The sequence below is a fragment of the Anomaloglossus baeobatrachus genome, chromosome 4 (genome assembly GCF_048569485.1).
Source record: "Anomaloglossus baeobatrachus isolate aAnoBae1 chromosome 4, aAnoBae1.hap1, whole genome shotgun sequence".
Lineage (NCBI taxonomy): Eukaryota > Metazoa > Chordata > Amphibia > Anura > Aromobatidae > Anomaloglossus > Anomaloglossus baeobatrachus.
Genome location: NC_134356.1, coordinates 609,059,495 through 609,074,309, shown reverse-complemented (window position 1 = coordinate 609,074,309; position 14,815 = coordinate 609,059,495). Strand labels below are relative to the sequence as shown.

The 14,815-nt window shown below is 50.7% G+C and overlaps 1 protein-coding gene across 2 annotated transcripts in view; it reads left to right on the top strand.

Moving 5' to 3' along the window:
• Positions 1–14,815, top strand: part of STARD7 (StAR related lipid transfer domain containing 7) — a 72,064-nt gene that overhangs the window by 41,729 nt on the left and 15,520 nt on the right. The window lies entirely within an intron of this gene.

The following is a 14,815-nucleotide window of genomic DNA, read 5'->3' as shown; positions in this document are numbered from 1 at the left end:
TTTGGCATTATTAGCTCAGCAGCCTCATCTTATGCATTGGCCTGCAGACAAGGGGGGCGCTAGAGAGTAGTCATGGTTGTGACAAATCAGCTGCGGATTGCTGAGTGACTTCCCCGGCTGTTCATGACAGACGATGTCTGTTTTTCTTTGTCGCTCCTAATTGGGAGACCCAGACAATTGGGTGTATAGCTACTGCCTCCGGAGGCCACACAAAGCACTACACTTAAAAGTGTAAAGCCCCTCCCCTTCTGCCTATACACCCCCCGTGGGATCACGGGCTCCTCAGTTTTCATGCTTTGTGCGAAGGAGGTCAGACATCCACGCATAGCTCCACTGTTTAGTCAGCAGCAGCTGCTGACTATGTCGGATGGAAGAAAAGAGGGCCCATACTAGGGCCCCCAGCATGCTCCCTTCTCACCCCACTTTTGTCGGCGGTGTTTGTTAAGGTTGAGGTACCCATTGCGGGTACGGAGGCTGGAGCCCACATGCTGCTTCCTTCCCCCATCCCCCTTAGGGCTCTGGGTGAAGTGGGATTTTACCGGTCTCCAGGCACTGAGACCGTGCTCCATCCACAGCCCCTGGGGATTCTGCTGGATATGGAGCTGAGTATCGTCAGGGACAGGGCCCTGCTACGTGAAGGTACTCTGTGTCCCCGTACAGACCGCGCGCAGACACACTGCAGCATTGCTGGGTGTGTTAGTGCGCTGGGGACAACAGCGCTGCGCGCTTGTGCCATTACTAGCTACAGCTCTGCTGAGTGAGTCAATGTATTGGGAACTGCCGCGCCGGCCGCTGCTGTCAGTTCACGCTGCGGCGCGGCTGGGACTTGTGGTGCGCCGGGGACTTCCATTGGGGACTTCCATTGTTACAGTTTAAAAGTACCAATACAAGTCTATGGGTCTGTTTTAAAAAATACAAAAAAAACCCAACTAAAACAAATAAAAATGTATACTGTCAGTACCAATTCCCTATGCCGGTCGTATGTAATATTACAAAGGCTAAGAGAGGGGGGCGTGGCCTGAGCAGCATGTGAGGAAGACCTGTGTAGAGACAGCTCCTGCAAAAAACTCCTGTATAATCCTGTCCAGCTGGGGTTAAAGTTTGTTTTACTGCTTTCCTGGAGTGGTGACCTCTCCTAGACTGAGGGGGCTTCAAAGACCTGAGTGATATGACCAGAACTCGGGCTGATAAGAAGCGCGGGACACAGGCCACACTCATGGACGCTGGAGCTTCATGTGGGGGCAGGGCGTCTGATGCAATAGCTCGCCTCAGCAAGTTTGCACGAGATCAGCCTGAGATACCTGAAGCTGTTAAGCAGTGTGACCTCAGCGTGGAGGAGATCCCAGGACAAGAACTGATGGAGGAGGAAGAGCAGCAGGGAGCTGTGAGTATGTTGGCTGCTGCCAGTAATGTGGAGAAGGGGGACAACCTTAGAGCTGCAGATGAAAACACAGATCCTGGGAGAGCAGAGCCCACCCTCAGTGATGTGCTTGCAGCAGTAAATACCTGCAACAATATGCTAGCCACTTTGAACATACAGATGGGAGGAATTAAAATGGACATTTCATCTATCAGGCACGAGTTGCAGGGGGTCAATGTACGGGTGGGGGCCCTGGAAGACCGGGTCAGTGCCACAGAGGATAAGCTGCCCCCTCTGACTCGGGACCTTGGCAGAGCAATCCACAATATCTCATTGCTTAGGGCTAAGGTGGACGATCTAGAAAACAGATCCCGCAGAAGCAATCTCCGACTGGTCGGGGTCCCAGAAAAGGCAGAAGGCAATAATCCAGTAGCTTTTTTTGAAATGTGGCTCCCCAAGACTTTGGGTATGGATCTGTTTTCTCCTTTCTTCACTATTGAGCGGGCACATAGGGTCCCCACTAGACCCCCACCACCAGGGGCACCCCCTCGTCCTATCCTCCTCAAGCTACTGCACTTCAGGGACAGGGACACTGCGCTCCGCAGAGCCCGGGAGATTAAGGATCTGGCTATTGATGGCCATAAGGTCTCACTGTACCCGGATTTTTCCACTGAAATCCAGCAGAGGAGAGCGCAATTTATTGATGTCAAAAAACGCCTGAGGCAGCTGCAGATCTCTTACTCAATGCTATACCCTACCAGGCTGCGAGTGGTGGCGGATGGTGGGACAAAGTTTTTTGACACTCCAAAGGATGCAGCCGCATGGCTCGATACCAATGAAAAAGGACTGCGCAGAAATCACCGCTGAGGATTATTGCGGATTCCTTGCTGTTGGACTTGCTGAGGTGAACTTGCTACGTTTCCCAGCTGGAACACTTATGGACGGTTGGCAGGAGCCACCCAGATAGGTTACTATGCAGTTGATGACTGTTCAGGAATTTAAACCGTTATGTGCTCTTACGGTTATGTTTAGCCCCACTTCCCTCTGTTTGAGAGGAATGTCCTGGTTTACTGTGTATGTTTTTATGTTGTTTGACCTTTTTGTTTTATGCACCTGTTTGGTCTATGCTCATCTATGGGAACTGCTGCAGATGGGTCCGGGGGTCCCCGCTTGCTGCCCCCTGCTGTTACATATGTGCACTCACCCTTATGGCGAAGGAGGTTAATATAGTGGCCTGGAATGTGCGAGGATTGGGTGAAGCCACTAAAAGATGTGCAGTTTTTCTGTTTCTACAGCAGCTTAAGCCAGACATAATATTCTTATCAGAAACGCACTTGGTGAAGGAGCGGCTCCACTTGCTCCACAAAAAATGGATAGCCCATGAGTATCACTCTGTATATACCACACATTCCAGGGGGGTGAGTGTCCTGGTACACAGGACAGTGCCGTTTGAGTGTCTTAAAGCTTCTGTGGATCAGGAGGGTAGATTTGTATGTCTTTACTGTGTCCTTCATAATGTGCGCTGTGTTCTAGTTGCAATTTATATTCCGCCGCCATACACAGGGGAACCATTGAAACGTATCCTCAATTTTGTTGCTTCCCTCCCTGAGGTCCCCACCCTATTAGTAGGAGACTATAATAATTACTTGCACCCGTATTGGGATAAGTTACATACAGGGAATATCTCAGTGGGGGCGGCAGCTACATCCCTTGCCAGACTGATGGAGGAGGTGGGATATGTAGATATTTGGCGTATTAGGAACCCGCAGGTGCGGCAGTATTCATGCTATTCTAGTTCTCATCATTCACTGTCCCGGATTGACCTGGCCATTGGAAATGCTCAGCTGCTGCCTTGTGTAGCTTCAGTCACGTACCTGGCCAGGGGGGTGTCTGACCACTCCCCACTACAGGTCCGTCTAAGGCTTGGGGACCCAGACCGGCTGGCGGGGATACCTTGGCGGCTCAACCCTTTTTGGATACAACTGATAGGGGGCACTCTGACTGACACTATACGGGAATATTTTGTGACAAATGACGGTACGGCATCTAAACATATAGTGTGGGACGCAATGAAGGCGTATGTTCGTGGGACATATATTAGGGAAATTTGCACCCGAAAGGCGAAAACAAGAGAGCGCACTAAGTATCTGACGGACACTTTAGGTGATGCAGAACGACTTCTTATATCTAACCCTACAGATGATGCCAAGCGGGACTTAGAGAAGGCACAGAGAGCTCTGAGAGACCATATGACTTCCTTGGCCACTAACAAACGCTTTTTCCTTAAGCAGCGGTACTTTACGGAGGGGGAGAGTGTGGGACATCTCTTGGCTACAATTGCTAGGGCGCAGGAGGGATTGACCTATATCACCAAATTGAAACTTGACACTGGAGAGGAGGTGAGGGACAGCGGGAGGATTGTGGAGGTCATGCAACAGTATTACACCCAATTATACTCCTCTAAATCGCATTATGGGGATGAGGAACTGCGGGGCTTTGTGGAGGAGATCACTCTCCCCAGTCTGTCAGATAGTGAGAGAGAATCCCTGAATAGAGATATAGACCTGGAGGAGCTGGAGGAGGCGCTCGGTCAAATCCAAAATGAAAAGGCCCCAGGTGCGGACGGACTCCCGGGGGAATTCTACAAATTATATACCCGACTGCTGCTGCCAAGACTCTTGGATGTGTTCAGAGATGCTGAGGAGAAGGGATCCCTCCCTGCATCCATGAGGGAGGCTATTATTGTTCTGATTTTAAAACCCGGGAAAGATCCGACCGCGCCTGACTCCTATCGCCCAATCTCGCTGCTTACATTAGATATTAAATTAATCGCTAAAATTCTAGCTAACAGATTGTCCCGGGTGATCACGTCAGTGATCCACGAGGATCAGACTGGATTCATCCCCAATAAATCTACTTCCATTAATTTGCGACGTTTATTCCTGGGGATACAGCTAAGTTCTGAGGGGAGAAACAAGGAGAGAGCAGTCCTGTCATTAGATGCGGCCAAAGCCTTTGACAGTATTGAATGGAATTTCCTATGGGTAGTTTTGGAGAAATTGGGTCTTGGCTCCAGATTTATTGGCTGGGTCAAATTGTTATATGCCTCTCCGCGGGCCAGGATTCGAGTTAATCGTTGTACCTCCTCGTCTTTTAATTTGGCCAGGGGCACGAGACAGGGCTGTCCTCTCTCTCCATTACTATTTGCAGCGGCAATTGAGCCATTGGCGGCTATGCTTCGTGCATCCGCTGGCGTAAAGGGGTTTGAGATAGGCGGTCTGGAGCATAAGGTTTCCCTCTATGCGGACGATTTGTTGCTGTATCTCAGGGAGGTGGGGACATCGGTGGGCCCAGCAATAAATATTATTATAGAATTTGGTAGGCGCTCGGGACTCCTAATAAACTGGAAGAAATCGGCCCTGCTCCCTATAGATCCACTCCCATCTAATTTTAGTACTCTGGGGCTGCCAATTCCGACGGTGGATAAATTTAAATACCTGGGGATTGCGGTTAGTGCCCGACCGCGTGATTACTACTCTCAAAATCTGGAACCAGTGCTGGCTCAGTTTAGGAACAAGATAGATGCCTGGTGTCGACTCCCACTGTCCCTTATTGGCCGTGCTAATCTACTTAAAATGGTACTGATGCCCAAACTTCTGTATCTTCTCCACAACGCCCCAATATGGATCCACTGGAAATTTTTCCGTAAAATCAACACTTTGTTTCGGGAACTCTTGTGGCAAAAGCAGCAGGCTAGAATCCGCCTTGAGACCCTGCAGAGAGGGAAGGAGGATGGGGGTCTGGCAGTCCCCAACCCGTGGGTTTATTATGTTGCGGCACAGATGCAGCACTTCAGGGGGTGGGGAAAGGATGAGGCATATGACGCTGGGGGCAAATTGGTGAGGGGCCTTGCAGAATGGGGACACCCAGTGGCTTTTTTGGATGCAGGATTCTCACCCAGAGGAGGAACATTATATCCAACATTATCATTGATGTACAAGGTGTGGGATAGAGGGAAGCAGTTGCTGGGAATATCAGGAATGACTGAGTACTGGCCCTTATGGCATAATCGTGGACTGGCGGAGCTGCAGAGACTCCCGGGTTGGAGAATGTGGGTGAGCAGGGGGGTGCATCAGGTGTCTCAGATTCTTCAGAATAATATACTTAAAAGATTTGACCAGCTTCAAGCTGAGTTTGGGATACCGCACAGTTCCTTTTACCAATACCTGCAGCTCCGTCATGCCTATGAGACACAGACACGTCGTATGGACATTAGGATAGAGCGGAATCACACTCTTACTGAATTGTTGACATCTGACCGCTCCTATGGTATTATTTCTAGGTTGTATACAGCGATGTTATCTAGACACCTCGACAAATTCCCTTTGCAGGCTAGAGAGAAGTGGGAGAGGGACCTAGGCCCTATGACAGAGGAACAGTGGGGTGAGGTCCTGTCTCAGACTCCAAGCCTTGCTGTATCTGAAGGCCAACGACTGTCACAGCTATTCCTGTTACATAGAGTATATAGGACACCTAGTCTACTGCATAAGATGGGAGTTAGGATGGATGATCTGTGTCCTAGGTGCGGACAGGAGGGTGCGAATCTGATGCATATGATGTGGTCCTGTGGGAACATTGAAGATTACTGGAGGGCAGTACTAGATTTGGTTAGACAAGTTTTCAATATCCGTCTACAGCCAAGACCTATTATATGTATCCTGGGTCTACTGGAGGGGGGGGTGGACTTGAGCTCGCCGGTAATGGTCGGTATTACACGTCTCTTGTACCAGGCTAGGAAACTGTTGGCCTACCACTGGTTAGACCCAGCGCCTCCGGTCATCGGGGATTTTAGGGAAAGAGTAAACGCTATACTTCGACTGGAGAGAGGAATATACCTTAAAAGAAATGCATTGAAAAAGTTCTATAAGATCTGGGGGGCATGGTTGGATACCCCAGGCCTTCCCTCCTCGGCGTTACTGCAGGACAGTGCGAGCGACCAGGTCCTTCTCCTTCTGACCGGTTAACAAATTTCCTCAAATAGGGTGATATGCGTACTGCTGGAAGGTGTGTGCATGTATATGTGTGTGCATGTATATGTGTGTGCATGTATATGTGTGTGCATGTATATGTGTGTGCGTGCGTGCGTGCGTGTATGTATATGTGTATATATATATAATGTCATAATGATGCTGGGTAAGCTATACTATGGAGAATATATTGGGAAATAATATGCACTTTGAGACCCATATTGAAATGAGACGTGGACTGCGGGTGCATTGTTTATTATGTTATTTGTGTGGTTTTTCTTATTGACTAAAGGTTTTTTCCCTTTCTGTGATATTTCTATGGAGGGAATTATTTTATGTGTTGTATAATTTTGATGTTAAATAAAAATGAACCTGATTTAAAAAAAACAAAGGCTAAGAGACACTTCATCATTTATTTATCCATACTTGAAAACATACCAGTGGCACACTGATTCAAAATACTAATGACTATGGTACTGTGTGTGTGTGTGTGTGTGTGTGTGTGTGTGTGTGTGTGTGTGTGTGTGTGTATATATATATATATATATATATATATATATATATATATATATATATATATATATATATATAATGTGTATATATATATATATATATATATCTATATATATAATTGCCTTATTCTGTCTGTCTGTCTGTCTGTCTGTCTGTCATGCTCCAAAATTGTGTCCTTACGGTGACACAAAGCTGATTGGCCGCTGGGCTCGCCATGGCCCCGCCCCCCCACACGGATTGGCCGCTCGCCCAGGCTGCGCCCCCACACGGATTGGCCAGCCGCTCGCCCAGGCTCCGCCCCCCCCACAGATTGGCCTCTCGCCCCGGCACCCTGCAGGCATTGGCAATTCAGCCACGCCACGCCCCGCCCCCCTCACGCAATGCACGTTAGCTCTGGCCCCACCCCCTCCCTCCCCCCGCGCATTTCTCTAACTGACACGGCTGTCACGGAGGTGAGTACGGTACTCCCTATCCCCCCCCAACCCTCCCCCCCCCCCCGGCCCCCGCTCCCAAAGGGGTGGTGTGGATACTCGCATGGTTACAAGCGCTGTCACGGAGGTGAGTACTGTACTCCCTCCCCCTCCCCCGGCCCCCGCTCCCACGGCAGTGGTGGGAGTGGTGTGGATACGTTGGTAACCATGCTCGCATGGTTACAAGCCCATCAAGGTCCTGCTGCGCCGGAAGGTCCACACGCACACACACAAACATACACACACATCAGATCACACTCACACTCACTCTCATACACACCTCACACACACCTCACATCGCATCCACATACTCACGACATCCTGGGATATCGCTTGCTTCTCGGCGGCGAAAATGTGCTGTTGTGATCTTCCAGGACCTGACGGAGGATCACATGGCCAGAAGCATGTGATATCCCCGGATGTTGTGAGTATGAGCGCGTAAGTGCGATATCGTCAGTGTCTGTGTGTGTGAGTGGATGCGATCGGGTGTGTGTGAGTGGATGCGATCGGGTGTGTGTGAGTGGATGCGATCGGGTGTGTGTGTGAGTGGATGCGATCGGGTGTGTGTGTGAGTGGATGCGATCGGGTGTGTGTGAGTGGATGCGATCGGGTGTGTGTGTGAGTGGATGCGATCGGGTGTGTGTGTGAGTGGATGCGATCGGGTGTGTGTGTGAGTGGATGCGATCGGGTGTGTGTGTGAGTGGATGCGATCGGGTGTGTGTGTGAGTGGATGCGATCGGGTGTGTGTGTGAGTGGATGCGATCGGGTGTGTGTGTGAGTGCATGCGATCGGGTGTGTGAGTGTCGGCAGAGGAGCAGGGCGTGCTGGAGGAGGCTGGGAGCAGAGAGGCTGATCATGGGGAAGAGGGAAATGCTGATGCTGAAGGAGGCTGGGATCGGAAGGCTGGGAAGAAGGAGGCTGGGAGGAGAGAGGCTGATCCTAGGGAAGGCTGGGGAGAGGAGGCTGATGCTGAGGGAGGCTGGAAGGAGAGAGGCTGATGCTGAGGGAGGCTGGGACGAGGGAGGCTGATGCTTAGGGAAGCTGATGCTGGAGGAGGCTGGAAGAACAGAGGCTGATGCTGGTAGAGGCTGATGCTTGGGGAAGCTGATGCTGGGGGAGACTGGGAGAGGAAGGCTGATGCTGAGGGAGGCTGGGAGGCGGAGGCTGGGAGGAAGGAGGCTGAGAGGAGAGAGGCTGATCCTTGGGAAGGCTGGGAAAGGGAGGCTGATGCTGAGGGAGGCTGGAAGGAGAGAGCCTGATGCTAGGGACAGAGACGCTGATGCTGGGAGGAGAGAGGCTGATGCTGCGGGCAGAGAGGCTGATGATGCGGGTAGAGAGGCTGATGCTGGCGCAGCATGGCGGATGGAGCACGTTTGGTAATGCGCAGCATGGCGGATGGAGCACGTTTGGGAGTGCGCAGCATGGCGGATGGAGTACGTTTGGGAGTGCGCAGCATAGCGGATGGAGCACGTTTGGGAGTGCGCAGCATAGCGGATGGACCACGTTTGGGAGTGCGCAGCATGGCGGATGGAGCACGTTTGAGAGTGCGCAGCATGGGAGATGGAGCACGATGGGAGGTGCGCAGCATAGGGGATGGAGCACGATAGGGAGTGCACTGCATGGGGGATGGAGCACGATGGAGAGTGCCCAGCATGGCGGATGGAGCACGTTTGGGAGTGCGCAGCATGGCGGATGGAGCACGTTTGGGAGTGCGCGGCATGGCGGATGGAGCACGTTTGGGAGTGCGCAGCATGGATGATGGAGCACGATGGGGGGTGCGCAGCATAGGGGATAGAGCACGATGGGGAGTGCGCTGCATGGGGCATGGAGCACGATGGGGAGTGTGGAGTATGGCGGATGGAGCACGTTTGGGAGTGCGCAGCATGGTGGATGGAGCACATTTGGGAGTGCGCAGCATGGCGGATGGAGCACGTTTAGGAGTGCGCAGCATGGGAGATGGAGCACGATGGGGAGTGCGCAGCGTGGCGGATGGAGCACGATGGGGAGTGCGCAGCATGGGGAATGGAGCACGATGGGGAGTGCGCAGCATGGCGGATGGAGCACGTTTGGGAGTGCGCAGCATGGCGGATGGAGCACGTTTGGGAGTGCGCAGGATGGGAGATGTAGCACGATGGGGGGTGCGCAGCATAGGGGATGGAGCACGATGGAGAGTGCACACCTCCCCCCAACACACACACACACACGCGCGCGCGCGCGCGCGCACTGCACAACACACCACACACACACACTGGAAACCACAAACAACTGCCCTACACAGACACCCACACACAGACAACGCTGCACACACAAATATACGCACATACTGCACATATATATAACAAAAATCATACATGAACTACACAATACGTAAATTCTAGAATACCCGATGCGTAGAATCGGGCCACCTTCTAGTATATATATAATAATATAATATAAAATATAATTTTTTCTTTTCTCTGCATACGTGAATAATACTGATTTTTGATTGAGGCCCTACTAGTTTCCGTGCTTTGATGTATAGAGTAATCACTTAAACCCAGGGTTTGGCAATTCATTTTCCAAAGGGGCCACATTAGAGACTGTGACTGTTGTGAGGGCCACTTAACTCATGGATACCCCCCAAACTCTCCCTGGGTATCCATGAGTTAAGTGGACCTCTCGACTCTTACCTAACAATTTATTCTTTGAGAGGGAAATTATGCCCATGTGTAGGATTATTGACAACGAACGCATTTCTGTTAATGTTGTCTGTTTGTGACTGTTTTGTATTGCACTTCTGATTACACTTTGGTGGTGGTTAGCCCCGCCAGAGGCTATTCAGGACAGTTAGGGTGAGTTAATTGGTGCGGGGGATATTTACAATATTAACACACCCTCCGCTGTCAAGAGGGGATAACATAGAATCTATATAGATCAGCCCCATTCTGACCTATTTTTTCAAAAACATCCAAAAAATATTTTTCTTTTCTCCCAACTAATTGTCCTAGGCTATCCTCTGGTGCGGGTATAGCACTGGTTGACACCTGCACTAATTATTTTTGTTATATATATTTATGACTATCATATGAGAGAACAATGTTGATGTTCTTTTTAATTATTTATTAATAAAATATATTTTTTATGAGGGTAGCTAATCTTAGTGGTGTGTTTTAGGTAATAGATACTACCTCTATCTATTTTTTGCGGTCTTTGTGCTGTTAAACCCATACAACCCAATAGAATTCTGACCATGAATAGATTTCTGGTGATGTATGTGTGTTTGAACTTTAGTAAAAGGTTCCAGGTACATTAGAAATATTGCATCAAGGCAAAAACTGATCTTTCAGACTCTGCACTTGACTTTGTCCCGCAGATTGCCTGTTATCTGAGTCTGGAGGAGACTTTTCACCTTTCAAACTCCTTAACCCACTTTACACCTGCGGTGGATTTTGTCCTGGACTTTACTCCTTGTTCTATTTGATTTGTATACTTTGCAGACACGGCCTAGGACCATTTTCCAAAATGCCAATTTTCTCACAGAGGCTGCGGCTGTTTGATACATTTGGTACTTTCAGGCTGTCCTGTTGGACTTTGATCTTTGTGGAGCATGGACACAAGAGGTGTAAAGTGTCTGTACAGCGCTCTATGAGAAATGGTAAAAAATGTTACTAAATCATAAAATAAAGGGACAGAATGTGACTTTGAGGCTTGGAAAAACAACGAGGCTTTGGGTGTTTTTTTTTTTTTCCTTGTACTGGATTATCCATCAGGACAAGTGAGAAGCAGGTGCTTTATAAAATTAGAATCCGACATAACTATCAAAGTACTGAACATATGACAGCAAAGTGATTTCACTAAATAAATGATTAAATAAATGATCTTTTACATGATTTTTGGGGCGTTTTTAGGCATGTCCACTCACAAAAAATAAAATGTGAATGTAGCTATCCTAAAAAGGTGAAATTCTTTGGAGGATTGGAAGGCTTAAAACTGGCAATAAAGAGGAGATGGTTATCAGTTGTCTCTCCTGACTGCCCCGCCGTCGGCTGTCTTCCCCTGACTGCCCCGCCGTCGGCTGTCTTCCCCTGACTGCCCCGCCGTCGGCTTTCTTCCCCTGACTGCCCCGTCGTCGGCTGTCTTCCCCTGACTGCCCCGCCGTCGGCTGTCTTCCCCTGACTGCCCCGCCGTCGGCTGTCTTCCCCTGACTGCCCCGCCGTCGGCTGTCTTCCCCTGACTGCCCCGCCGTCGGCTGTCTTCCCCTGACTGCCCCGCCGTCGGCTGTCTTCCCCTGACTGCCCCGCCGTCGGCTGTCTTCCCCTGACTGCCCCGCCGTCGGCTGTCTTCCCCTGACTGCCCCGCCGTCGGCTGTCTTCCCCTGACTGCCCCGCCGTCGGCTGTCTTCCCCTGACTGCCCCGCCGTCGGCTGTCTTCCCCTGACTGCCCCGCCGTCGGCTGTCTTCCCCTGACTGCCCCGCCGTCGGCTGTCTTCCCCTGACTGCCCCGCCGTCGGCTGTCTTCCTCTGACTGCCCCGCCGTCGGCTGTCTTCCCCTGACTGCCCCGCCGTCGGCTGTCTTCCCCTGACTGCCCCGCCGTCGGCTGTCTTCCCCTGACTGCCCCGCCGTCGGCTGTCTTCCCCTGACTGCCCCGCCGTCGGCTGTCTTCCCCTGACTGCCCCGCCGTCGGCTGTCTTCCCCTGACTGCCCCGCCGTCGGCTGTCTTCCCCTGACTGCCCCGCCGTCGGCTGTCTTCCCCTGACTGCCCCGCCGTCGGCTGTCTTCCCCTGACTGCCCCGCCGTCGGCTGTCTTCCCCTGACTGCCCCGCCGTCGGCTGTCTTCCCCTGACTGCCCCGCCGTCGGCTGTCTTCCCCTGACTGCCCCGCCGTCGGCTGTCTTCCCCTGACTGCCCCGCCGTCGGCTGTCTTCCCCTGACTGCCCCGCCGTCGGCTGTCTTCCCCTGACTGCCCCGCCGTCGGCTGTCTTCCCCTGACTGCCCCGCCGTCGGCTGTCTTCCCCTGACTGCCCCGCCGTCGGCTGTCTTCCCCTGACTGCCCCGCCGTCGGCTGTCTTCCCCTGACTGCCCCGCCGTCGGCTGTCTTCCCCTGACTGCCCCGCCGTCGGCTGTCGTCCCCTGACTGCCCCGCCGTCGGCTGTCGTCCCCTGACTGCCCCGCCGTCGGCTGTCGTCCCCTGACTACGCACTTGTGTTTTCACCAGGGAGAGGTAATAAAAAGCTGCCAGACATTTCCAAAAGCAAGGGTGCTCAAATTCCAACTATGCCCCACTCTGTCTCTCCATCAAAAGATGGAGTCCCGTATGGACCTGTCACTCATAGGGAGCACGACAGAGATCAGCCTCGGACTAGTCATTTAAAACACATGGTTCCCCGTCGACCTTTCTAAGTGTGTTTTCTCTGAAACACAGCAGCAATTTGGAATAAATCCTAATTGACTGTAGTCGCACTGTGGAGTCCAATACATGGTGCCCGAACTACAGGCAACATGAATCTGTTGACAAGTTTCTTTTAAGGTTTTCCTTGTACAAACTCTTAGGTGACTTATATTGGTGCTCCTCTGTTATGTTCTCAAGACCAACGCATGGGTCTATGCTCAACAAGAATCTATTGGTATTTTTGCAGTATATGACAACTGGACCGTGCTCTGGGTCCACACATTTGCTTATAAAAGTATATAACTTATGTATAGGGAGACAAAAGATCAGAAAATGTCAGCACAGAGCGGTCACACCCTACTACTGCCCTGTATTCCCGAAAAAAAGAGCTATTGTGGTTCCATAAGAAAGTGTCGAAAGAGCTAAAAAAGTTAAAGAATACAACATGACTTTTTATCAAAGAAAGCAGACATCCCCTCAAAGGAAAAAAAAAATTGCACTCACCAGACCCCCAACAATTACAGTTGGCAAGTGCCGATGGTGGATGGGCTCTCACACAGAGATCTGCGCCACTGTCAGGACCCTTGCCATTCGAACTACATTGCACTGCAGCTCTCACAAACAGATTGGCTACCAGTATCACTCTTTGCAAGTGATACTGCTTCCAGTCACCAGGGTGGAGCCAATCGCTGTAGGATGTAGGGAGACCTGGCAGCGATGCGATTTGTATGTGAGAGCCCATTCACTTGCCAGCTCTAATTGTTTGATGTCTGGTAAGTGCGATTCTTTTAGGGGGCGTCTGCTTTCTTACGGGGGTAAACTTAGCAGTACATAGAGAATAATAATTTTAGGCAGGTAATTTAAACCATTGTAAATATGGCATGTACACCCCACTATAGGACTGGATCTGCACCACAAGAATAGCAGATCAGATAAGACAATGTGCCCTTGAATCAGTAATAGGTTGATGTTCCAGAATGTGATGACCGGATTATATTTGAATAAATGTGGATTGTTGTTCATGAGAAAATATAAGACTTCTCCTGAAAATAAACCCTAACGCGTCTTTCGCCGCAAACCATAATATAAGACCCTGTTTTATTTTTGGGGGAAACACTGGTAGTATTAAGCAGCTTTTGGCCTCGAGAACGGGTTACGTTGGGTAACGTAAACTTCATCTGGTATTAAAGACTGATAACATCCCAGGTCACATTTTTATCTGCCTATAGAGATCGCGCCTGACTCCCCAATGTGTGCATGAATCGCATGACGGCAGAGAGGCTGCTTTTGCATGGTGTATATGTTAAAAAGATTTTAAAAATAATTTGTTTTTGTAACGGAATAGCCAAAAAAAAACTATCTCCAAACCATTCTTCATGTTGTGTATAAGCCTGCTGCTCCGGTGCTCCCTGACGGTCTCTTTTCTTTCCTGCAGCTGATCATGTGCCGTCTATCCGGATATCTCCGCAGTAGCGATCATATTTGTAGCTCCAGACTCAGACCATTGAGGAAAGTTTTCGGATAGATGGCACAAGTTCAGCTCCTGGGAAATAAACAGCCAAGAATCACCTTTCTAGTATTAACTGAGCCTTAAAGGGAACCAAACATCAGGATTTTCGTGTATAAGCTGCAGCCAGTGCAGTACTGGCACTATCATGCACAGTGTGTACATACCATCAGGGGGCAGCTCGGGTGTTTAGGCAGTGAAATACAACTTTATAAAGTTTGAAATTTCGTGCACTTTTTGATTGACGTGTGCACCTCTGCAGATAATGTCCGGGCGGGTTATGCAGGAGTTCCCCACCCCCCCACCAGCCTGTTCCTCCCTCTCTCCGGGCGGGTTATGCACGTGTTCTCCGCCCCCCCCCCGCGCCGCCTGTTTCTGAAGATTAGATATTTACATACAGCCAGAGGGAGGGAGGCTCCCTCTGGCTGTATGTAAATATCTAATCTTCAGAAACATGGCGCCGGAGTGGGCCTCTGCGCATAGCGCTTATCTCCGGCGCCATGTTTCTGAAGCCCCCGCATTACACAACTTGGTGTCTGAGAGGGCGGCGCCACAGCGATGTCACACCGGC